Source organism: Lepisosteus oculatus, unplaced genomic scaffold (assembly GCF_040954835.1).
Source record: "Lepisosteus oculatus isolate fLepOcu1 unplaced genomic scaffold, fLepOcu1.hap2 HAP2_SCAFFOLD_715, whole genome shotgun sequence".
Lineage (NCBI taxonomy): Eukaryota > Metazoa > Chordata > Actinopteri > Semionotiformes > Lepisosteidae > Lepisosteus > Lepisosteus oculatus.
In genome coordinates, this window is record NW_027168273.1 from 27,269 (window position 1) to 47,488 (window position 20,220).

The 20,220-nt window shown below is 61.9% G+C and overlaps 15 non-coding genes across 15 annotated transcripts; all 15 read right to left on the reverse strand.

Moving 5' to 3' along the window:
• Positions 1 to 255: 255 nt before the first annotated feature.
• LOC138234060 (U2 spliceosomal RNA) lies at positions 256 to 446 on the reverse strand. The gene has a single exon (XR_011187772.1). It is a non-coding gene; the product is annotated as a U2 spliceosomal RNA (small nuclear RNA).
• Positions 447 to 1,282: 836 nt separating this feature from the next.
• LOC138234061 (U2 spliceosomal RNA) lies at positions 1,283 to 1,473 on the reverse strand. The gene has a single exon (XR_011187773.1). It is a non-coding gene; the product is annotated as a U2 spliceosomal RNA (small nuclear RNA).
• An 836-nt stretch (positions 1,474 to 2,309) lies between these two features.
• Positions 2,310 to 2,508, reverse strand: LOC138234076 (U2 spliceosomal RNA). Its single transcript, XR_011187787.1, has one exon. It is a non-coding gene; the product is annotated as a U2 spliceosomal RNA (small nuclear RNA).
• Positions 2,509 to 8,417: 5,909 nt separating this feature from the next.
• Positions 8,418 to 8,608, reverse strand: LOC138234062 (U2 spliceosomal RNA). The gene has a single exon (XR_011187774.1). It is a non-coding gene; the product is annotated as a U2 spliceosomal RNA (small nuclear RNA).
• An 856-nt stretch (positions 8,609 to 9,464) lies between these two features.
• Positions 9,465 to 9,655, reverse strand: LOC138234063 (U2 spliceosomal RNA). Its single transcript, XR_011187775.1, has one exon. It is a non-coding gene; the product is annotated as a U2 spliceosomal RNA (small nuclear RNA).
• An 897-nt stretch (positions 9,656 to 10,552) lies between these two features.
• LOC138234064 (U2 spliceosomal RNA) lies at positions 10,553 to 10,743 on the reverse strand. Its single transcript, XR_011187776.1, has one exon. It is a non-coding gene; the product is annotated as a U2 spliceosomal RNA (small nuclear RNA).
• An 848-nt stretch (positions 10,744 to 11,591) lies between these two features.
• LOC138234065 (U2 spliceosomal RNA) lies at positions 11,592 to 11,782 on the reverse strand. Its single transcript, XR_011187777.1, has one exon. It is a non-coding gene; the product is annotated as a U2 spliceosomal RNA (small nuclear RNA).
• An 848-nt stretch (positions 11,783 to 12,630) lies between these two features.
• LOC138234067 (U2 spliceosomal RNA) lies at positions 12,631 to 12,821 on the reverse strand. Its single transcript, XR_011187779.1, has one exon. It is a non-coding gene; the product is annotated as a U2 spliceosomal RNA (small nuclear RNA).
• Positions 12,822 to 13,669: 848 nt separating this feature from the next.
• LOC138234068 (U2 spliceosomal RNA) lies at positions 13,670 to 13,860 on the reverse strand. Its single transcript, XR_011187780.1, has one exon. It is a non-coding gene; the product is annotated as a U2 spliceosomal RNA (small nuclear RNA).
• An 848-nt stretch (positions 13,861 to 14,708) lies between these two features.
• Positions 14,709 to 14,899, reverse strand: LOC138234069 (U2 spliceosomal RNA). The gene has a single exon (XR_011187781.1). It is a non-coding gene; the product is annotated as a U2 spliceosomal RNA (small nuclear RNA).
• An 844-nt stretch (positions 14,900 to 15,743) lies between these two features.
• On the reverse strand, positions 15,744 to 15,934 carry LOC138234070 (U2 spliceosomal RNA). Its single transcript, XR_011187782.1, has one exon. It is a non-coding gene; the product is annotated as a U2 spliceosomal RNA (small nuclear RNA).
• Positions 15,935 to 16,782: 848 nt separating this feature from the next.
• LOC138234071 (U2 spliceosomal RNA) lies at positions 16,783 to 16,973 on the reverse strand. Its single transcript, XR_011187783.1, has one exon. It is a non-coding gene; the product is annotated as a U2 spliceosomal RNA (small nuclear RNA).
• An 844-nt stretch (positions 16,974 to 17,817) lies between these two features.
• LOC138234072 (U2 spliceosomal RNA) lies at positions 17,818 to 18,008 on the reverse strand. Its single transcript, XR_011187784.1, has one exon. It is a non-coding gene; the product is annotated as a U2 spliceosomal RNA (small nuclear RNA).
• An 852-nt stretch (positions 18,009 to 18,860) lies between these two features.
• On the reverse strand, positions 18,861 to 19,051 carry LOC138234073 (U2 spliceosomal RNA). Its single transcript, XR_011187785.1, has one exon. It is a non-coding gene; the product is annotated as a U2 spliceosomal RNA (small nuclear RNA).
• Positions 19,052 to 19,906: 855 nt separating this feature from the next.
• Positions 19,907 to 20,097, reverse strand: LOC138234074 (U2 spliceosomal RNA). Its single transcript, XR_011187786.1, has one exon. It is a non-coding gene; the product is annotated as a U2 spliceosomal RNA (small nuclear RNA).
• Between the last annotated feature and the right edge of the window lie 123 nt (positions 20,098 to 20,220).

Genomic DNA, 20,220 nt, shown 5'->3' on the forward strand with positions numbered 1-20,220 from the left:
CCTGCCTCCCTGGGAAAAGGCTGAAAAACCTAAGTTTTTTGGAGGGAAAACGCACGGGAGCCGAAAAGGGGGCCGGCCTGCTTGCCCAGAGAGTCGAGACGCGGGAGAGCGCACAGAGGGAGCACGGGAACGGAGAGGGCGAGAGAGAGACGGACACAGAGACACACAGATGGACGAGGGACGAGGGACGAGACCCGAGAAGAAGGAGCTCCAGTCCGCTTCGCTCGCTACGTCTGTCTTTTCACCGCTGAGAGAAGGTGGTGCACCGCTCCCGGAGGCGCTGCAATACCGGGCCGATGCGTGGAGAGGACGGAGCAAGCTCCTGATCCAGCTCCCTGTTCCAAAAATCCGTTTAATATGTGGTCCCCCGATGGGGGACGTATCAGATATTAAACTGATAAGAACAGATACTACACTTGATCTTAGCCAAAAGGCCGAGAAGCGATGCCCACAAAGGCGCGGAGCGACGCGCGGGCGTTCCGCTGGCGCACAGTGGCGCAGGCCGACTCCTCTGGAGCCCGGGACCCGCGCGGCTGCCGGCCTCCCTGCAGCCAGAGGCCTCGAAGCGGGACGCTGCTCCCCCTCTCTCTTGCCTGCCTGGCTGCCTTCCTGCCAGTCCCGGGCGGGGGCCCTGCTCTTTGATCTTCTGTCAACGGCCCGACAACGACCGCAGCCGCAGGGGGCGCCAGCCGCCCGGCCTCCTTAGCTTAGGCCCCTCCCACCGGCAGCAGCTGTGCCCAACCGGCTGCGAGCGAAAGCCGAGCGCCAGCACCTGCGGGCAGAGGCAAGGGGCAGCTCTCTCTCCGGAGGGAGGGACGGGGACGCGCGCACGCACACACACACGCCTGCCTGCCGAAAAAAAAAGAAAGAAAAGGTGGATATACTAAGTTTTTGGGAGGGAAAACGCCCAGCTGTCGAAAGGGGCCCGCCTGCAGGGACGGGGACGGACACACGCAAGCAAGCAAGCAAGCAAGCAAGCAAGCAAGCCAGCAAGCCAGCAAGCCAGCAAGCCAGCAAGCAAGCCACGCCTGCCTCCCTGGGAAAAGGCTGAAAAACCTAAGTTTTTTGGAGGGAAAACGCACGGGAGCCGAAAAGGGGGCCGGCCTGCTTGCCCAGAGAGTCGAGACGCGGGAGAGCGCACAGAGGGAGCACGGGAACGGAGAGGGCGAGAGAGAGACGGACACAGAGACACACAGATGGACGAGGGACGAGGGACGAGACCCGAGAAGAAGGAGCTCCAGTCCGCTTCGCTCGCTACGTCTGTCTTTTCACCGCTGAGAGAAGGTGGTGCACCGCTCCCGGAGGCGCTGCAATACCGGGCCGATGCGTGGAGAGGACGGAGCAAGCTCCTGATCCAGCTCCCTGTTCCAAAAATCCGTTTAATATGTGGTCCCCCGATGGGGGACGTATCAGATATTAAACTGATAAGAACAGATACTACACTTGATCTTAGCCAAAAGGCCGAGAAGCGATGCCCACAAAGGCGCGGAGCGACGCGCGGGCGTTCCGCTGGCGCACAGTGGCGCAGGCCGACTCCTCTGGAGCCCGGGACCCGCGCGGCTGCCGGCCTCCCTGCAGCCAGAGGCCTCGAAGCGGGACGCTGCTCCCCCTCTCTCTTGCCTGCCTGGCTGCCTTCCTGCCAGTCCCGGGCGGGGGCCCTGCTCTTTGATCTTCTGTCAACGGCCCGACAACGACCGCAGCCGCAGGGGGCGCCAGCCGCCCGGCCTCCTTAGCTTAGGCCCCTCCCACCGGCAGCAGCTGTGCCCAACCGGCTGCGAGCGAAAGCCGAGCGCCAGCACCTGCGGGCAGAGGCAAGGGGCAGCTCTCTCTCCGGAGGGAGGGACGGGGACGCGCGCACGCACACACACACGCCTGCCTGCCGAAAAAAAAAGAAAGAAAAGGTGGATATACTAAGTTTTTGGGAGGGAAAACGCCCAGCTGTCGAAAGGGGCCCGCCTGCAGGGACGGGGACGGACACACGCAAGCAAGCAAGCAAGCAAGCAAGCAAGCAAGCCAGCAAGCCAGCAAGCCAGCAAGCCAGCAAGCAAGCCACGCCTGCCTCCCTGGGAAAAGGCTGAAAAACCTAAGTTTTTTGGAGGGAAAACGCACGGGAGCCGAAAAGGGGGCCGGCCTGCTTGCCCAGAGAGTCGAGACGCGGGAGAGCGCACAGAGGGAGCACGGGAACGGAGAGGGCGAGAGAGAGACGGACACAGAGACACACAGATGGACGAGGGACGAGGGACGAGACCCGAGAAGAAGGAGCTCCAGTCCGCTTCGCTCGCTACGTCTGTCTTTTCACCGCTGAGAGAAGGTGGTGCACCGCTCCCGGAGGCGCTGCAATACCGGGCCGATGCGTGGAGAGGACGGAGCAAGCTCCTGATCCAGCTCCCTGTTCCAAAAATCCGTTTAATATGTGGTCCCCCGATGGGGGACGTATCAGATATTAAACTGATAAGAACAGATTTTTTTTTTTTTTTTTTTTTATTAGAAAACAGTACAAAAAGTGCTTAAATTTTCAAACTACCCACCACCTTTAACACCACGTGATCAAGTCCTTCCAGCGCTCCTTCGCAGCCGCAAAACCCCAGCGCTTGACATCCCATTGGATTCTTCTTGCCACATCTCTTCTTACTTTCTGGAGGATGCCTGGGACTGGTGTCTCCACGTTGTGCCTAACCAGCTCTGTCCGTGCGTCCCACACGCAGAGCTTGGTTAGGCTGATCAGTAGCCAGAGGAGGAAGCGCGCATTCCACCTTCTGGAACCGGGCACTCCTTTCATCACCAATGCTAGGGACAAGGGAAAAACCAAGCCCACCTGCTTGAAAAGGGGTTGACTGGACCTCCACACCTTCTGTGCAAACCCGCACTCCCAGAAAACATGATGGACTGTTTCTTCTGCTGTGCAGCCTTGTCTCGGGCACTGGCTCTGCCTGGATAGGCCATGCGAGTGCATGACCGCCCTGACCGTCATCCGACCCCATATGCCGAGCCAGTTTAGATCCTTTAACTTGTTGTCCAGGCCCTTCGGTTGGGCCTGCTGCCAGGTGTCCCTGGGCACACCCAGAATCGCTGGCCTGTCCTCCTCCATAACGGTACTGTACAGTTCTCGGTGGCTCAGCGCAGTTGTACCGTCCCTTACCTCCGGGTGTGCCCGCAGCCACTGCACTGCGTGGCGGTAGTGCAGCGGGAGCCGCTCGGCTTTCGGGGTCGTGTTGCTCCAGACGGTCAGGTGTCGCATGTGTGCTGAGAGCCAGAGGCTCACGAAACGGCTGCACAGGTGAGGCGGGTTGCTATGCAGGACCACGCACAGTCCTGCCACGAAGGCGCAGTCCAGCTTCGTTGGGAGGTCCAGTATCCCCCTGCCCCCATCTTCAACAGGCCTGCTCATGTCCTTTCTCCTGATGCGCTCGTACGTGTGCCCCCACACAAAGGTGAAGACGGCTCGTGCAAGTTCTTTTCTTTTCATTGCAGGTAGGGGGTATACCACTGCCAGGTGGAGCAGAAGGGGCAGGATTTCCACCTTCAGCACCAGCGCCTTTCCGATCCACGTTAGGTGTCGTCGCTGCCAAAGGCCCAGCTTCTGGTTAACTTTCCGGAACCTGGCCTCCCAGTTCAAGCCCGAGGGGTCCGTGGTGTGAAAGAGGACCCCCAAGACTTTCACCGGGTCCGTCGTCCTTGTCAGTCCCCCGACAATCCGTGGTTCGTATGACCAGGCTCCGAACAGTTTCACTAGGCTCTTGGCGTGGTTCAGTTGGGCGCCGGTGCCTCTGGAATACGCCTCCACGATCTCCAATACTCTCCCCAAGCTTCTTTCGGAGCTCAGGAAGAGTGTGATGTCGTCCGCGTAGGCGGCGATCTTAGCCTCCTGCCCGCCTCCACCTGGCACCTGTATTCCTTTCACTGCAGGATCCCTCCGCAGCTGGTCCAGCAGGAGTTCGAGGTAAGTGACGTACAGCAGGGGTGACAGCGGACAGCCCTGTCGCACACCACATCTTACTGGGATGCTCCTCCCTACTGCTCCGTTCACACATACCCGGGATTTCGCGCCGGTGTATAGCGCCTTGATCCACCTGACAAAGCTATCAGGCAGACCCTTCCTCCGCAGGAGTGCCCACAGGATTCCGTGGTGGACCCGGTCGAACGCCTTTGCTTGGTCCAGGCTCACCAGCATGAGCGGCAGGCCTCTATCCTCAACCCAGGCGATGGTGTCCCGGATCAGCTGAAGGTTCCAGCTGATCTTCCGGCCTGCCACGCCACATGTCTGGTCCGCCCCAACCAGCTCCGGCATCACCGTCCTCAGGCGGCCGACCAGCACCCTGGCCAAGATCTTGTAGTCTGTGCACAGAAGCTGGATCGGCCTCCAGTTGCCCAGGTCCGCCTTGTCTCCGCCTTTATGGATCAGTGAGATGACCCCGGTCTTCATGGAGAGGCCCAGATCATCGCTGTTCAGGGCCTCATTGAAGACCTGCACCAAGAAGGGCTCCAGGTGGCTCCAGAAAGTGGAGTAGAACTCTGTCGGTAGCCCGTCAATGCCAGGGACAGTGCCCTTCTTCAGTCCGAGCATTGCTTTTTCCAGTTCTGCCCCTGACACTGGCCCGACCAGGGTGGAGGTATCGTCCACCACCCTCTCCACCCCTTCCAGGAGCTTCTCCCTGATGCTGGAGTCGGTCTCCTTCTCCTGAAACAGAGACGTGTAGAAACCTGTGGCGCACTCTAACATCCCGGGTATGTCCGTGGCTGCAGTCCCGTCTTCGCGCTGGATGCTTTCGAAGAGACACCGTTCCTGGCGTCTCCTCACAGCGCCGAAGAACTGGGGCGAGCATCGTTCTTCCCCTTCTCTCCACACTCCCCGCAGTCTGAAAAGAAAGTCCTTTGCTCTCTGCAGCCACTGGTCTCTGAGCAGGCTTCTAACAATAGCAATCCTTTTGCCGTCAAAAGCGCCCCCCTGGTTCAGCTGCTCGTACAGTGCCTCGAGCTCTTCTTGAAGATGGGCACACTGGCGTTCCTCCAGACTCCGCCGGATCCAGCAGTAACGCTTGGTGACCGTCGCGAGAGTCTCTTTACATGATTCCCACCAGTGCACCGAGGAGCTGTAAAGCTCCCTCCTCTTCTCAAAGTCCCTCAGCACTGATTCGATCTTCTTCCGATATCTCGCCTCCTGCAGAACTTGCCTGTTCAGCTTCCAGTATCCAGCCTGGAAGCCGGGGTCCTCAACACCAAAAGAGACCGATAGCAGCCGATGGTCCGAAAACCAGGTGGGGGTCACTTGCCTGCTCAGGACTTTCCACTTTACAGTAGAGAGGATGTAGTCCAAACGCCGGAAGATCCCTCTCCCATTGTCCCACGTGTGGTGTGCGACGTTCCGAAACCCGTCTCTAAGGCCGAAGTCTTCGATCAAGGACCTCAAAAGATGAACTCCCTGGCCGTGTGCGTCTCCCAGGTCGATGTTGAAATCGCCGCCCACGATCAGCTCCCTGTTGGTATACAGCAGGGGCTCCAGGTCTTTCAGGAAAGCGCCCTGCTGCCGTCTGTCTGCTGGGGCGTACGTGCTGATTAACCTGATCCTGGTTCTCCTCCAGATCCCGTCTACCACCAGCAGACGTCCGGGGATTGCCGAGCTGACCGACTGAACGACGAAACCTGGTGAGCCGCACAAGATGCCGACGCCAGTGGAGTTCACCCCTCCGACGCTCCACCACGAAGGACCCTTCCTCCACTCCCTCCGAAAGGTCCTCACGTCGTTGAGGTCCTTGAGGTGGACTTCCTGCAGGAAGACCACGTCCAGGTGCCTCTGAGACAGGTATTGGAAGACTGCCGCTCTCTTGTCCTGCTTCCTCAAACCCCTCACATTGACCGTTGCTGCCGCAAGGGTCATGGCGGGTCATGGGGGTTTACGTCACTCTCCATCTCTTCCCCCGGGCTTTGCTCGGGGGAGCTTGCTGTCCCTGCTGTACTCACTGATGAGTCCCCAGTGGACATGTATCCGATTTCATAGGGGCTGTCCTGGATTCCTTGTTCGGGGGTGGGCGTGTCCGGCTGGCAGGTCACGAACGGGCTGCCGTCCGACGTCGCTTCCTGCGCGACCGAGTATACGGACATCGACGTTGGTCCTGGTCCCGATCCTTGTCCTGCAGGGAGGGATTCTTCGTCCGTATCGTCCTCCGAGTCGGTCGAGGTAGTCAGGCACCCTGCTTCCTCCTCCATCCTCTCAGGGCCCCCTACCTCGACTTGGTCTTCCTCCTCGTCTTCCCCCTCGACGGTCTTCTTCTTCTTCTCCTGGGTCTCCTGTCGTAGCTGTTTCTCTCCCACTCTCTTCTTCATTTTCCTCGCCCTCTTGCCCTGCAGGGGCGTCACCTTCTCCTCCACTACTGGTGTTGGTGCCGCCGGCGCTCCCCTCCCCTTCAGGCGGCGCCCCGACTTCACCACCGTTGCCCAGCTGCCCTCGTTGTCCTCAACCTCCCGCGATGTTCCCGGCTGTTCCTCCTCCTGCCGCTCTTCTTCCACCGTCTTCTGTTGTCCGCCCTTTTCCTTCTCTCCTCCACCGGGGGCACTGCCGCTCACCGGCCGCTCCTCACCCTCGCTGTCCTCTCCTGCCAGCCTTACACCCTCGTACTCCGCCCTGATGAAATCGGCGCTCCTTTTGACACACTGCCGGAACAAGTGGCCTGTGTTGCCGCACAGGGAACACTCTTTGACCTTGCAGTTCCGTGTCGTGTGGTCCCGGGACCGGCACCGTCCACACTCCGTTTCCTGGCACGTCCCCTCTCGGTGTCCAAAACCCCGACACTTCCTGCAGAACTCCGGCTGGTTATAATAATACAGGTACCCCCTACCTGAGCCGATGGCGAAGGTGCCTGGTGGGTGGGAGAAACCGTCAAGCGAATGCTGATCCTGGCGAAGTTCAACCTCGTACCTTCTCTTGCCGGTCCAGACCTTCCTGGTGTCCTGAATAACAGTGGGCCCATTCCGCACATCGACATACCGGCGCAGAAACGTTGTAATGTCGGCATCGGTAAGAAAAGGCTCGAACATGTGCACCACCACCCACCGTTTGTTATCACCTTTCAAGCCGCCACACTCGTACTCACGCATCTTCTCTTCCTTTATGGCCTGCAGACATTTCCTTACCGCCTCCCTGTAGATATTTGCACTCATAAAGGTGACATCCAGGAACTTCTGTGCCCGGTTCCCTTGCACGCACTTCAACTCCGCAACGCTGATCCCCAATAGGTCAAACAAGATCTTGTCCTCAAACTCTTCTCTCCCAGGCATCTCCGTTTCCAACCTCCAGCTGAACCGGATGGTCCATTTTACGCTCGGCTCCTTCCCGGCCCTCCTCGGTTCCCCGGGATCCGTAGCCATAGTGGGGACGCAGCCTGCGGCTGCAGAGCAGCCCACTCACCCTTCCGTGCAAACGAGTCCAAAGTCCGTGATCCAAGGCAAATCCAAAAAACAATCCGGGTTCCGTCCACTTGTAGTCCAAAGGGGTTGTCCTCTTCTTAGGAGTCCTCCGCTCTCTCTCCCTCGACCTCTGACCTTAGCCAAAAGGCCGAGAAGCGATGCCCACAAAGGCGCGGAGCGACGCGCGGGCGTTCCGCTGGCGCACAGTGGCGCAGGCCGACTCCTCTGGAGCCCGGGACCCGCGCGGCTGCCGGCCTCCCTGCAGCCAGAGGCCTCGAAGCGGGACGCTGCTCCCCCTCTCTCTTGCCTGCCTGGCTGCCTTCCTGCCAGTCCCGGGCGGGGGCCCTGCTCTTTGATCTTCTGTCAACGGCCCGACAACGACCGCAGCCGCAGGGGGCGCCAGCCGCCCGGCCTCCTTAGCTTAGGCCCCTCCCACCGGCAGCAGCTGTGCCCAACCGGCTGCGAGCGAAAGCCGAGCGCCAGCACCTGCGGGCAGAGGCAAGGGGCAGCTCTCTCTCCGGAGGGAGGGACGGGGACGCGCGCACGCACACACACACGCCTGCCTGCCGAAAAAAAAAGAAAGAAAAGGTGGATATACTAAGTTTTTGGGAGGGAAAACGCCCAGCTGTCGAAAGGGGCCCGCCTGCAGGGACGGGGACGGACACACGCAAGCAAGCAAGCAAGCAAGCAAGCAAGCCAGCAAGCCAGCAAGCCAGCAAGCCAGCAAGCCAGCAAGCCAGCAAGCCAGCAAGCAAGCCACGCCTGCCTCCCTGGGAAAAGGCTGAAAAACCTAAGTTTTTTGGAGGGAAAACGCACGGGAGCCGAAAAGGGGGCCGGCCTGCTTGCCCAGAGAGTCGAGACGCGGGAGAGCGCACAGAGGGAGCACGGGAACGGAGAGGGCGAGAGAGAGACGGACACAGAGACACACAGATGGACGAGGGACGAGGGACGAGACCCGAGAAGAAGGAGCTCCAGTCCGCTTCGCTCGCTACGTCTGTCTTTTCACCGCTGAGAGAAGGTGGTGCACCGCTCCCGGAGGCGCTGCAATACCGGGCCGATGCGTGGAGAGGACGGAGCAAGCTCCTGATCCAGCTCCCTGTTCCAAAAATCCGTTTAATATGTGGTCCCCCGATGGGGGACGTATCAGATATTAAACTGATAAGAACAGATACTACACTTGATCTTAGCCAAAAGGCCGAGAAGCGATGCCCACAAAGGCGCGGAGCGACGCGCGGGCGTTCCGCTGGCGCACAGTGGCGCAGGCCGACTCCTCTGGAGCCCGGGACCCGCGCGGCTGCCGGCCTCCCTGCAGCCAGAGGCCTCGAAGCGGGACGCTGCTCCCCCTCTCTCTTGCCTGCCTGGCTGCCTTCCTGCCAGTCCCGGGCGGGGGCCCTGCTCTTTGATCTTCTGTCAACGGCCCGACAACGACCGCAGCCGCAGGGGGCGCCAGCCGCCCGGCCTCCTTAGCTTAGGCCCCTCCCACCGGCAGCAGCTGTGCCCAACCGGCTGCGAGCGAAAGCCGAGCGCCAGCACCTGCGGGCAGAGGCAAGGGGCAGCTCTCTCTCCGGAGGGAGGGACGGGGACGCGCGCACGCACACACACACGCCTGCCTGCCGAAAAAAAAAGAAAGAAAAGGTGGATATACTAAGTTTTTGGGAGGGAAAACGCCCAGCTGTCGAAAGGGGCCCGCCTGCAGGGACGGGGACGGACACACGCAAGCAAGCAAGCAAGCAAGCAAGCAAGCCAGCAAGCCAGCAAGCCAGCAAGCCAGCAAGCCAGCAAGCCAGCAAGCCAGCAAGCAAGCCACGCCTGCCTCCCTGGGAAAAGGCTGAAAAACCTAAGTTTTTTGGAGGGAAAACGCACGGGAGCCGAAAAGGGGGCCGGCCTGCTTGCCCAGAGAGTCGAGACGCGGGAGAGCGCACAGAGGGAGCACGGGAACGGAGAGGGCGAGAGAGAGACGGACACAGAGACACACAGATGGACGAGGGACGAGGGACGAGACCCGAGAAGAAGGAGCTCCAGTCCGCTTCGCTCGCTACGTCTGTCTTTTCACCGCTGAGAGAAGGTGGTGCACCGCTCCCGGAGGCGCTGCAATACCGGGCCGATGCGTGGAGAGGACGGAGCAAGCTCCTGATCCAGCTCCCTGTTCCAAAAATCCGTTTAATATGTGGTCCCCCGATGGGGGACGTATCAGATATTAAACTGATAAGAACAGATACTACACTTGATCTTAGCCAAAAGGCCGAGAAGCGATGCCCACAAAGGCGCGGAGCGACGCGCGGGCGTTCCGCTGGCGCACAGTGGCGCAGGCCGACTCCTCTGGAGCCCGGGACCCGCGCGGCTGCCGGCCTCCCTGCAGCCAGAGGCCTCGAAGCGGGACGCTGACCCGCGCGGCTGCCGGCCTCCCTGCAGCCAGAGGCCTCGAAGCGGGACGCTGCTCCCCCTCTCTCTTGCCTGCCTGGCTGCCTTCCTGCCAGTCCCGGGCGGGGGCCCTGCTCTTTGATCTTCTGTCAACGGCCCGACAACGACCGCAGCCGCAGGGGGCGCCAGCCGCCCGGCCTCCTTAGCTTAGGCCCCTCCCACCGGCAGCAGCTGTGCCCAACCGGCTGCGAGCGAAAGCCGAGCGCCAGCACCTGCGGGCAGAGGCAAGGGGCAGCTCTCTCTCCGGAGGGAGGGACGGGGACGCGCGCACGCACACACACACGCCTGCCTGCCGAAAAAAAAAGAAAGAAAAGGTGGATATACTAAGTTTTTGGGAGGGAAAACGCCCAGCTGTCGAAAGGGGCCCGCCTGCAGGGACGGGGACGGACACACGCAAGCAAGCAAGCAAGCAAGCAAGCAAGCAAGCCAGCAAGCCAGCAAGCCAGCAAGCCAGCAAGCCAGCAAGCAAGCCACGCCTGCCTCCCTGGGAAAAGGCTGAAAAACCTAAGTTTTTTGGAGGGAAAACGCACGGGAGCCGAAAAGGGGGCCGGCCTGCTTGCCCAGAGAGTCGAGACGCGGGAGAGCGCACAGAGGGAGCACGGGAACGGAGAGGGCGAGAGAGAGACGGACACAGAGACACACAGATGGACGAGGGACGAGGGACGAGACCCGAGAAGAAGGAGCTCCAGTCCGCTTCGCTCGCTACGTCTGTCTTTTCACCGCTGAGAGAAGGTGGTGCACCGCTCCCGGAGGCGCTGCAATACCGGGCCGATGCGTGGAGAGGACGGAGCAAGCTCCTGATCCAGCTCCCTGTTCCAAAAATCCGTTTAATATGTGGTCCCCCGATGGGGGACGTATCAGATATTAAACTGATAAGAACAGATACTACACTTGATCTTAGCCAAAAGGCCGAGAAGCGATGCCCACAAAGGCGCGGAGCGACGCGCGGGCGTTCCGCTGGCGCACAGTGGCGCAGGCCGACTCCTCTGGAGCCCGGGACCCGCGCGGCTGCCGGCCTCCCTGCAGCCAGAGGCCTCGAAGCGGGACGCTGCTCCCCCTCTCTCTTGCCTGCCTGGCTGCCTTCCTGCCAGTCCCGGGCGGGGGCCCTGCTCTTTGATCTTCTGTCAACGGCCCGACAACGACCGCAGCCGCAGGGGGCGCCAGCCGCCCGGCCTCCTTAGCTTAGGCCCCTCCCACCGGCAGCAGCTGTGCCCAACCGGCTGCGAGCGAAAGCCGAGCGCCAGCACCTGCGGGCAGAGGCAAGGGGCAGCTCTCTCTCCGGAGGGAGGGACGGGGACGCGCGCACGCACACACACACGCCTGCCTGCCGAAAAAAAAAGAAAGAAAAGGTGGATATACTAAGTTTTTGGGAGGGAAAACGCCCAGCTGTCGAAAGGGGCCCGCCTGCAGGGACGGGGACGGACACACGCAAGCAAGCAAGCAAGCAAGCAAGCAAGCCAGCAAGCCAGCAAGCCAGCAAGCCAGCAAGCCAGCAAGCCAGCAAGCAAGCCACGCCTGCCTCCCTGGGAAAAGGCTGAAAAACCTAAGTTTTTTGGAGGGAAAACGCACGGGAGCCGAAAAGGGGGCCGGCCTGCTTGCCCAGAGAGTCGAGACGCGGGAGAGCGCACAGAGGGAGCACGGGAACGGAGAGGGCGAGAGAGAGACGGACACAGAGACACACAGATGGACGAGGGACGAGGGACGAGACCCGAGAAGAAGGAGCTCCAGTCCGCTTCGCTCGCTACGTCTGTCTTTTCACCGCTGAGAGAAGGTGGTGCACCGCTCCCGGAGGCGCTGCAATACCGGGCCGATGCGTGGAGAGGACGGAGCAAGCTCCTGATCCAGCTCCCTGTTCCAAAAATCCGTTTAATATGTGGTCCCCCGATGGGGGACGTATCAGATATTAAACTGATAAGAACAGATACTACACTTGATCTTAGCCAAAAGGCCGAGAAGCGATGCCCACAAAGGCGCGGAGCGACGCGCGGGCGTTCCGCTGGCGCACAGTGGCGCAGGCCGACTCCTCTGGAGCCCGGGACCCGCGCGGCTGCCGGCCTCCCTGCAGCCAGAGGCCTCGAAGCGGGACGCTGCTCCCCCTCTCTCTTGCCTGCCTGGCTGCCTTCCTGCCAGTCCCGGGCGGGGGCCCTGCTCTTTGATCTTCTGTCAACGGCCCGACAACGACCGCAGCCGCAGGGGGCGCCAGCCGCCCGGCCTCCTTAGCTTAGGCCCCTCCCACCGGCAGCAGCTGTGCCCAACCGGCTGCGAGCGAAAGCCGAGCGCCAGCACCTGCGGGCAGAGGCAAGGGGCAGCTCTCTCTCCGGAGGGAGGGACGGGGACGCGCGCACGCACACACACACGCCTGCCTGCCGAAAAAAAAAGAAAGAAAAGGTGGATATACTAAGTTTTTGGGAGGGAAAACGCCCAGCTGTCGAAAGGGGCCCGCCTGCAGGGACGGGGACGGACACACGCAAGCAAGCAAGCAAGCAAGCAAGCAAGCCAGCAAGCCAGCAAGCCAGCAAGCCAGCAAGCCAGCAAGCCAGCAAGCAAGCCACGCCTGCCTCCCTGGGAAAAGGCTGAAAAACCTAAGTTTTTTGGAGGGAAAACGCACGGGAGCCGAAAAGGGGGCCGGCCTGCTTGCCCAGAGAGTCGAGACGCGGGAGAGCGCACAGAGGGAGCACGGGAACGGAGAGGGCGAGAGAGAGACGGACACAGAGACACACAGATGGACGAGGGACGAGGGACGAGACCCGAGAAGAAGGAGCTCCAGTCCGCTTCGCTCGCTACGTCTGTCTTTTCACCGCTGAGAGAAGGTGGTGCACCGCTCCCGGAGGCGCTGCAATACCGGGCCGATGCGTGGAGAGGACGGAGCAAGCTCCTGATCCAGCTCCCTGTTCCAAAAATCCGTTTAATATGTGGTCCCCCGATGGGGGACGTATCAGATATTAAACTGATAAGAACAGATACTACACTTGATCTTAGCCAAAAGGCCGAGAAGCGATGCCCACAAAGGCGCGGAGCGACGCGCGGGCGTTCCGCTGGCGCACAGTGGCGCAGGCCGACTCCTCTGGAGCCCGGGACCCGCGCGGCTGCCGGCCTCCCTGCAGCCAGAGGCCTCGAAGCGGGACGCTGCTCCCCCTCTCTCTTGCCTGCCTGGCTGCCTTCCTGCCAGTCCCGGGCGGGGGCCCTGCTCTTTGATCTTCTGTCAACGGCCCGACAACGACCGCAGCCGCAGGGGGCGCCAGCCGCCCGGCCTCCTTAGCTTAGGCCCCTCCCACCGGCAGCAGCTGTGCCCAACCGGCTGCGAGCGAAAGCCGAGCGCCAGCACCTGCGGGCAGAGGCAAGGGGCAGCTCTCTCTCCGGAGGGAGGGACGGGGACGCGCGCACGCACACACACACGCCTGCCTGCCGAAAAAAAAAGAAAGAAAAGGTGGATATACTAAGTTTTTGGGAGGGAAAACGCCCAGCTGTCGAAAGGGGCCCGCCTGCAGGGACGGGGACGGACACACGCAAGCAAGCAAGCAAGCAAGCAAGCAAGCCAGCAAGCCAGCAAGCCAGCAAGCCAGCAAGCCAGCAAGCCAGCAAGCAAGCCACGCCTGCCTCCCTGGGAAAAGGCTGAAAAACCTAAGTTTTTTGGAGGGAAAACGCACGGGAGCCGAAAAGGGGGCCGGCCTGCTTGCCCAGAGAGTCGAGACGCGGGAGAGCGCACAGAGGGAGCACGGGAACGGAGAGGGCGAGAGAGAGACGGACACAGAGACACACAGATGGACGAGGGACGAGGGACGAGACCCGAGAAGAAGGAGCTCCAGTCCGCTTCGCTCGCTACGTCTGTCTTTTCACCGCTGAGAGAAGGTGGTGCACCGCTCCCGGAGGCGCTGCAATACCGGGCCGATGCGTGGAGAGGACGGAGCAAGCTCCTGATCCAGCTCCCTGTTCCAAAAATCCGTTTAATATGTGGTCCCCCGATGGGGGACGTATCAGATATTAAACTGATAAGAACAGATACTACACTTGATCTTAGCCAAAAGGCCGAGAAGCGATGCCCACAAAGGCGCGGAGCGACGCGCGGGCGTTCCGCTGGCGCACAGTGGCGCAGGCCGACTCCTCTGGAGCCCGGGACCCGCGCGGCTGCCGGCCTCCCTGCAGCCAGAGGCCTCGAAGCGGGACGCTGCTCCCCCTCTCTCTTGCCTGCCTGGCTGCCTTCCTGCCAGTCCCGGGCGGGGGCCCTGCTCTTTGATCTTCTGTCAACGGCCCGACAACGACCGCAGCCGCAGGGGGCGCCAGCCGCCCGGCCTCCTTAGCTTAGGCCCCTCCCACCGGCAGCAGCTGTGCCCAACCGGCTGCGAGCGAAAGCCGAGCGCCAGCACCTGCGGGCAGAGGCAAGGGGCAGCTCTCTCTCCGGAGGGAGGGACGGGGACGCGCGCACGCACACACACACGCCTGCCTGCCGAAAAAAAAAGAAAGAAAAGGTGGATATACTAAGTTTTTGGGAGGGAAAACGCCCAGCTGTCGAAAGGGGCCCGCCTGCAGGGACGGGGACGGACACACGCAAGCAAGCAAGCAAGCAAGCAAGCAAGCCAGCAAGCCAGCAAGCCAGCAAGCCAGCAAGCCAGCAAGCCAGCAAGCAAGCCACGCCTGCCTCCCTGGGAAAAGGCTGAAAAACCTAAGTTTTTTGGAGGGAAAACGCACGGGAGCCGAAAAGGGGGCCGGCCTGCTTGCCCAGAGAGTCGAGACGCGGGAGAGCGCACAGAGGGAGCACGGGAACGGAGAGGGCGAGAGAGAGACGGACACAGAGACACACAGATGGACGAGGGACGAGGGACGAGACCCGAGAAGAAGGAGCTCCAGTCCGCTTCGCTCGCTACGTCTGTCTTTTCACCGCTGAGAGAAGGTGGTGCACCGCTCCCGGAGGCGCTGCAATACCGGGCCGATGCGTGGAGAGGACGGAGCAAGCTCCTGATCCAGCTCCCTGTTCCAAAAATCCGTTTAATATGTGGTCCCCCGATGGGGGACGTATCAGATATTAAACTGATAAGAACAGATACTACACTTGATCTTAGCCAAAAGGCCGAGAAGCGATGCCCACAAAGGCGCGGAGCGACGCGCGGGCGTTCCGCTGGCGCACAGTGGCGCAGGCCGACTCCTCTGGAGCCCGGGACCCGCGCGGCTGCCGGCCTCCCTGCAGCCAGAGGCCTCGAAGCGGGACGCTGCTCCCCCTCTCTCTTGCCTGCCTGGCTGCCTTCCTGCCAGTCCCGGGCGGGGGCCCTGCTCTTTGATCTTCTGTCAACGGCCCGACAACGACCGCAGCCGCAGGGGGCGCCAGCCGCCCGGCCTCCTTAGCTTAGGCCCCTCCCACCGGCAGCAGCTGTGCCCAACCGGCTGCGAGCGAAAGCCGAGCGCCAGCACCTGCGGGCAGAGGCAAGGGGCAGCTCTCTCTCCGGAGGGAGGGACGGGGACGCGCGCACGCACACACACACGCCTGCCTGCCGAAAAAAAAAGAAAGAAAAGGTGGATATACTAAGTTTTTGGGAGGGAAAACGCCCAGCTGTCGAAAGGGGCCCGCCTGCAGGGACGGGGACGGACACACGCAAGCAAGCAAGCAAGCAAGCAAGCCAGCAAGCCAGCAAGCCAGCAAGCCAGCAAGCCAGCAAGCCAGCAAGCAAGCCACGCCTGCCTCCCTGGGAAAAGGCTGAAAAACCTAAGTTTTTTGGAGGGAAAACGCACGGGAGCCGAAAAGGGGGCCGGCCTGCTTGCCCAGAGAGTCGAGACGCGGGAGAGCGCACAGAGGGAGCACGGGAACGGAGAGGGCGAGAGAGAGACGGACACAGAGACACACAGATGGACGAGGGACGAGGGACGAGACCCGAGAAGAAGGAGCTCCAGTCCGCTTCGCTCGCTACGTCTGTCTTTTCACCGCTGAGAGAAGGTGGTGCACCGCTCCCGGAGGCGCTGCAATACCGGGCCGATGCGTGGAGAGGACGGAGCAAGCTCCTGATCCAGCTCCCTGTTCCAAAAATCCGTTTAATATGTGGTCCCCCGATGGGGGACGTATCAGATATTAAACTGATAAGAACAGATACTACACTTGATCTTAGCCAAAAGGCCGAGAAGCGATGCCCACAAAGGCGCGGAGCGACGCGCGGGCGTTCCGCTGGCGCACAGTGGCGCAGGCCGACTCCTCTGGAGCCCGGGACCCGCGCGGCTGCCGGCCTCCCTGCAGCCAGAGGCCTCGAAGCGGGACGCTGCTCCCCCTCTCTCTTGCCTGCCTGGCTGCCTTCCTGCCAGTCCCGGGCGGGGGCCCTGCTCTTTGATCTTCTGTCAACGGCCCGACAACGACCGCAGCCGCAGGGGGCGCCAGCCGCCCGGCCTCCTTAGCTTAGGCCCCTCCCACCGGCAGCAGCTGTGCCCAACCGGCTGCGAGCGAAAGCCGAGCGCCAGCACCTGCGGGCAGAGGCAAGGGGCAGCTCTCTCTCCGGAGGGAGGGACGGGGACGCGCGCACGCACACACACACGCCTGCCTGCCGAAAAAAAAAGAAAGAAAAGGTGGATATACTAAGTTTTTGGGAGGGAAAACGCCCAGCTGTCGAAAGGGGCCCGCCTGCAGGGACGGGGACGGACACACGCAAGCAAGCAAGCAAGCAAGCAAGCAAGCCAGCAAGCCAGCAAGCCAGCAAGCCAGCAAGCCAGCAAGCCAGCAAGCCAGCCACGCCTGCCTCCCTGGGAAAAGGCTGAAAAACCTAAGTTTTTTGGAGGGAAAACGCACGGGAGCCGAAAAGGGGGCCGGCCTGCTTGCCCAGAGAGTCGAGACGCGGGAGAGCGCACAGAGGGAGCACGGGAACGGAGAGGGCGAGAGAGAGACGGACACAGAGACACACAGATGGACGAGGGACGAGGGACGAGACCCGAGAAGAAGGAGCTCCAGTCCGCTTCGCTCGCTACGTCTGTCTTTTCACCGCTGAGAGAAGGTGGTGCACCGCTCCCGGAGGCGCTGCAATACCGGGCCGATGCGTGGAGAGGACGGAGCAAGCTCCTGATCCAGCTCCCTGTTCCAAAAATCCGTTTAATATGTGGTCCCCCGATGGGGGACGTATCAGATATTAAACTGATAAGAACAGATACTACACTTGATCTTAGCCAAAAGGCCGAGAAGCGATGCCCACAAAGGCGCGGAGCGACGCGCGGGCGTTCCGCTGGCGCACAGTGGCGCAGGCCGACTCCTCTGGAGCCCGGGACCCGCGCGGCTGCCGGCCTCCCTGCAGCCAGAGGCCTCGAAGCGGGACGCTGCTCCCCCTCTCTCTTGCCTGCCTGGCTGCCTTCCTGCCAGTCCCGGGCGGGGGCCCTGCTCTTTGATCTTCTGTCAACGGCCCGACAACGACCGCAGCCGCAGGGGGCGCCAGCCGCCCGGCCTCCTTAGCTTAGGCCCCTCCCACCGGCAGCAGCTGTGCCCAACCGGCTGCGAGCGAAAGCCGAGCGCCAGCACCTGCGGGCAGAGGCAAGGGGCAGCTCTCTCTCCGGAGGGAGGGACGGGGACGCGCGCACGCACACACACACGCCTGCCTGCCGAAAAAAAAAGAAAGAAAAGGTGGATATACTAAGTTTTTGGGAGGGAAAACGCCCAGCTGTCGAAAGGGGCCCGCCTGCAGGGACGGGGACGGACACACGCAAGCAAGCAAGCAAGCAAGCAAGCAAGCAAGCCAGCAAGCCAGCAAGCCAGCAAGCCAGCAAGCCAGCAAGCAAGCCACGCCTGCCTCCCTGGGAAAAGGCTGAAAAACCTAAGTTTTTTGGAGGGAAAACGCACGGGAGCCGAAAAGGGGGCCGGCCTGCTTGCCCAGAGAGTCGAGACGCGGGAGAGCGCACAGAGGGAGCACGGGAACGGAGAGGGCGAGAGAGAGACGGACACAGAGACACACAGATGGACGAGGGACGAGGGACGAGACCCGAGAAGAAGGAGCTCCAGTCCGCTTCGCTCGCTACGTCTGTCTTTTCACCGCTGAGAGAAGGTGGTGCACCGCTCCCGGAGGCGCTGCAATACCGGGCCGATGCGTGGAGAGGACGGAGCAAGCTCCTGATCCAGCTCCCTGTTCCAAAAATCCGTTTAATATGTGGTCCCCCGATGGGGGACGTATCAGATATTAAACTGATAAGAACAGATACTACACTTGATCTTAGCCAAAAGGCCGAGAAGCGATGCCCACAAAGGCGCGGAGCGACGCGCGGGCGTTCCGCTGGCGCACAGTGGCGCAGGCCGACTCCTCTGGAGCCCGGGACCCGCGCGGCTGCCGGCCTCCCTGCAGCCAGAGGCCTCGAAGCGGGACGCTGCTCCCCCTCTCTCTTGCCTGCCTGGCTGCCTTCCTGCCAGTCCCGGGCGGGGGCCCTGCTCTTTGATCTTCTGTCAACGGCCCGACAACGACCGCAGCCGCAGGGGGCGCCAGCCGCCCGGCCTCCTTAGCTTAGGCCCCTCCCACCGGCAGCAGCTGTGCCCAACCGGCTGCGAGCGAAAGCCGAGCGCCAGCACCTGCGGGCAGAGGCAAGGGGCAGCTCTCTCTCCGGAGGGAGGGACGGGGACGCGCGCACGCACACACACACGCCTGCCTGCCGAAAAAAAAAGAAAGAAAAGGTGGATATACTAAGTTTTTGGGAGGGAAAACGCCCAGCTGTCGAAAGGGGCCCGCCTGCAGGGACGGGGACGGACACACGCAAGCAAGCAAGCAAGCAAGCAAGCAAGCAAGCCAGCAAGCCAGCAAGCCAGCAAGCCAGCAAGCCAGCAAGCCAGCAAGCAAGCCACGCCTGCCTCCCTGGGAAAAGGCTGAAAAACCTAAGTTTTTTGGAGGGAAAACGCACGGGAGCCGAAAAGGGGGCCGGCCTGCTTGCCCAGAGAGTCGAGACGCGGGAGAGCGCACAGAGGGAGCACGGGAACGGAGAGGGCGAGAGAGAGACGGACACAGAGACACACAGATGGACGAGGGACGAGGGACGAGACCCGAGAAGAAGGAGCTCCAGTCCGCTTCGCTCGCTACGTCTGTCTTTTCACCGCTGAGAGAAGGTGGTGCACCGCTCCCGGAGGCGCTGCAATACCGGGCCGATGCGTGGAGAGGACGGAGCAAGCTCCTGATCCAGCTCCCTGTTCCAAAAATCCGTTTAATATGTGGTCCCCCGATGGGGGACGTATCAGATATTAAACTGATAAGAACAGATACTACACTTGATCTTAGCCAAAAGGCCGAGAAGCGATGCCCACAAAGGCGCGGAGCGACGCGCGGGCGTTCCGCTGGCGCACAGTGGCGCAGGCCGACTCCTCTGGAGCCCGGGACCCGCGCGGCTGCCGGCCTCCCTGCAGCCAGAGGCCTCGAAGCGGGACGCTGCTCCCCCTCTCTCTTGCCTGCCTGGCTGCCTTCCTGCCAGTCCCGGGCGGGGGCCCTGCTCTTTGATCTTCTGTCAACGGCCCGACAACGACCGCAGCCGCAGGGGGCGCCAGCCGCCCGGCCTCCTTAGCTTAGGCCCCTCCCACCGGCAGCAGCTGTGCCCAACCGGCTGCGAGCGAAAGCCGAGCGCCAGCACCTGCGGGCAGAGGCAAGGGGCAGCTCCTCTCCGGAGGGAGGGACGGGGACGCGCGCACGCACACACACACGCCTGCCTGCCGAAAAAAAAAGAAAGAAAAGGTGGATATACTAAGTTTTTGGGAGGGAAAACGCCCAGCTGTCGAAAGGGGCCCGCCTGCAGGGACGGGGACGGACACACGCAAGCAAGCAAGCAAGCAAGCAAGCAAGCCAGCAAGCCAGCAAGCCAGCAAGCCAGCAAGCCAGCAAGCCAGCAAGCCAGCAAGCAAGCCACGCCTGCCTCCCTGGGAAAAGGCTGAAAAACCTAAGTTTTTTGGAGGGAAAACGCACGGGAGCCGAAAAGGGGGCCGGCCTGCTTGCCCAGAGAGTCGAGACGCGGGAGAGCGCACAGAGGGAGCACGGGAACGGAGAGGGCGAGAGAGAGACGGACACAGAGACACACAGATGGACGAGGGACGAGGGACGAGACCCGAGAAGAAGGAGCTCCAGTCCGCTTCGCTCGCTACGTCTGTCTTTTCACCGCTGAGAGAAGGTGGTGCACCGCTCCCGGAGGCGCTGCAATACCGGGCCGATGCGTGGAGAGGACGGAGCAAGCTCCTGATCCAGCTCCCTGTTCCAAAAATCCGTTTAATATGTGGTCCCCCGATGGGGGACGTATCAGATATTAAACTGATAAGAACAGATACTACACTTGATCTTAGCCAAAAGGCCGAGAAGCGATGCCCACAAAGGCGCGGAGCGACGCGCGGGCGTTCCGCTGGCGCACAGTGGCGCAGGCCGACTCCTCTGGAGCCCGGGACCCGCGCGGCTGCCGGCCTCCCTGCAGCCAGAGGCCTCGAAGCGG